The 3,462-nt window shown below is 38.6% G+C and overlaps 1 pseudogene; it reads right to left on the reverse strand.

Moving 5' to 3' along the window:
* Window positions 1-1,723: 1,723 nt before the first annotated feature.
* Window positions 1,724-2,938, reverse strand: LOC101585336 (annotated as a pseudogene).
* Between the last annotated feature and the right edge of the window lie 524 nt (window positions 2,939-3,462).

The following is a 3,462-nucleotide window of genomic DNA, read 5'->3' on the forward strand; positions in this document are numbered from 1 at the left end:
ATATTTTTTAAGCTAAAGTAAAATAATAACCAACTGAGATGTGAATCTAAAAAATGTAATGTTAAATAATGGTGAAAATATATTTCTACTAATAAAAACAGGGAGATAACAGGTGATTTTCCTGTGCAATGTCTAAATACAAATAAAATAATAAAAAAGCTACTTTAGGGCACTGTTACGGTTTGTGTCTAGATGCCCCCTTACTCCCACAAAGCCTCATGTTGTCATGGGGTTTCTAGAGTTTTTGCCTGATGCATGGTCCAATACTGGGATTATGTGTGTGTGTGCCACACCTGAGGTGTGGTAGCCTACATACAATATGAGGGGGAAAAAGAGGCCTGCTCTCAAGCTCCTCTCTTGCACTTTTGCTGATTTGCTGTTTTTTGCCACCATGAACTGCTGCCCTCTGCCATGTGCCACTCTACTTTGGAGCCAGCCAAGAATGACTGAAACCACCAAATGAGCTAAATAAACCTTTCCATACTTAGTCATAGACATCAGGTATTTTCTCTCAGCAACAAGAAAAAAGTAACCAAGATCATCACTAACAATTGATCAAGGTCAGACAACTTGCTGAAAAATGTTTACTCTTTAAAGTGGTTCAGCTTTCGGTAAAAACTGTAGGAGGATGGTCTACTATTCCTTGTGATGCAATCATACACTTGTCACTTGTGTTAATCCACTGATTTTCACTACTATAACAAAATATCTGAGGTGTGGTAACTTTAGTCAATGGACTCATGGTTTTAAAAGTACAAGAGCAAGGAGTCTTATCTCTTGACCTTGCTGGTAGAGTCCTGAGGCAGCACGTGATATCACATGACAAGAGAAAGAGACCTAAAGTATTAATCTTCTGGAATCTCTCCTTGTAGTTAACAGTAATTCATACACAGGGCTCCACTCTGATGATCTTATCTACTTAGCCATAAAACCCCACTTCTAAACATGATCTAGTATTGTCCCTCCTCCTAAAATACTTCACAACAGGGATAAAACTTCAAAATATGAACCCTTGGAGTACACACTAAAACCAAATATAAACCATAGCCCTTGGTCAATAAAAATTATAGCTTTACACATTCAAGGTTGCTTGTGATCACAGTAACAGATCTCACTCTGTACAAGGAACAAGGCAAACTTGTAACTTTTTTAGATGACACCAAGACTTCATTCAAAAAGGAAAACCTATATATACCTGCACCAGCCTAAAGTTACAGATGTGGCTTAAGGCATCAGAAATTAAACTGGTAAATCCTTGACATTTAAAAACAGTATGAGAGCAAAGATATGCTTATACATACATTTATCTGATCAATTGCTAAACTACAAAATGAAAATGATGAGACACCAAGAGAAGAATGATCAAACATGAGCATTCTTCAGGAGTCCAAGCATTTCTTACTGACTGATACGCAAGTGAATCATTGAAATATACTCATGCTGTCTTAGAATTCTTAAATTCTCTGCAAAAAATTAATTCTGGAGGGACAGAAAGTAATCTTTAAGTGTAAATTTCCTTCAACAGGTGAGAGATTAGACAGAACAGAAAGATCATACAATGTATACTTGAAAAACAAATGTTTAAAGTAAATCAGTCATTTTCCTGGACTCTATAGTTTGTAATTGTGCCCTTTCAATATATTTAAATACTATACAAACAATTATCTAACACAAAGAATAATAATTTGTAGTTCACAGAAGAAACATTAAAAAACACAAGTAAGACACAACTAAGTAGTTCGTTTATTTTACCCATGGCTCTCCTGATATAAATTGTATGGAGACTGATTCTGAAAAACATTTAGAAGAATCACTGATTGAAATCAGAACATCATGCCTTCCAATCCATCCTCCATGAATTTCTTATAAAGTGCCATAAATTTGGCCACAAATGCTTCCAAGTGATAAATGGCCTTGGTCCCCAGCTGTAGACGATGTTCATAATAAGCTGCCATCTGGGTTACTTCCCCTTTCAGCTGTCCATCACAATTATGTAGAAGTTCTGAGAGCAGGCCCTTCATTATTATCTCAGGAGGAATGAGTTAGTAGCTCATACAGCCTTCCACGAACTTCAAGGAGTCTCTGAGGCGTCTGCTGACTGACAATGGCATGTGCTGTCTCCCTCAGGTAGACCTCCCAGTCTGTCTCGGGAATTTCTTGGTCTGCAGTGAAAGGACACTGCTGCACTCAGGGGGCTTCACACATAAGGAGAGCTTTTCTAAGATTCCTGCAGGACTTCTCTGCAATTCTCTGAGCCAGCTGTGGCGGAAGACTCAGACCTTCCTTTTTGTAAACAGCACATAACACATGACAAATATCTTCAGTGCTGGGAGCAGGCACACGAATTGCCAGGCACCTACTCCGAATAGGGCATATCACTTTAGATGTAGAATTGCAGCATAGGATCAATCTGCACGTGCACATATATTTTTCCATAGTTCTGCGCAAAGCATGCTGAGCATCTTTCGTGAGTTTGTCCACTTCTGTCAATAACACCACTTTAAAATCTCTTTGTGAGTTTGTTTCAAGCTGCTGTGACTGCGCCACTGTCTTCAACATCTCCTGAATTACTACTCGGTCACTGTTTCCAGCGTCACTGGGATTGACTTCAAGATGGTAATTACTTGCAATAGTGCTGATTTCAATTTTTTTTGGATGGAGTTGTGATGGTCTGATGTTCAATCCTCAGTTTTTCAACACCAACACCATAAAGTTCACGTAGAATACACATAATTCTTGTCTTCTTTCCAGCACCTGATGGCCCATATACTAACAGGTGAGGGAAGTCACCACACTGCACCAGGTTGCGGAGCTGCGCTGCCTGCTCCTTGTGATAGTCCAGCCGTCCCAAGGTGCAGGGCCGGTATTTATCCACCCAGAGACTCATGGCAGCGCAAGCCCCCTAGGTCCAGCGTTTGAAAGTTCAGCGCGCGCGCCCTTGGCGGGGAAGCCGAGACAAGTTTTCCCCCTAACTCCCATATATTCTTCCTTTTTTATTTTATTTTTTATTTCTTTTTTCCATAATTTCATTGACAGACAAATAGCAATGAGACAGTTTCAAATCAAATTGGTAGGACAGTTTCAATAATTAACACATTGCATACTGTCTTCCTAGTAGCTATTTGCTGTACAAGATGCAGACATGATATCCTATTTACAAACACTATTAGAACAAATCCCTCTCTTCATTAAGATAATGTAACTATATATCTATCTTAATCATTTTGAATACACGGATACAAAATGGACATTTATTTATATATCCCTTTTTTTGTTTAGTTCCATCATTTGAATATTATAGGTGTGTTAACTCAGCAAAATATTCTAAGAGAGTCCAGTAATCCATAATAGTATTGGGTCTTCTGCTTGACTGACAGTGTCAGAAATTGATGACCTGAGTCCCCTACAGCTCAACATAACACCATAGCTTTACTTCTTGTACTTCGTTTTTATACTTTTCTG

This window comes from Octodon degus, unplaced genomic scaffold (genome assembly GCF_000260255.1).
Source record: "Octodon degus isolate 3935 unplaced genomic scaffold, OctDeg1.0 scaffold00419, whole genome shotgun sequence".
Classification (NCBI taxonomy): Eukaryota; Metazoa; Chordata; class Mammalia; order Rodentia; family Octodontidae; genus Octodon; species Octodon degus.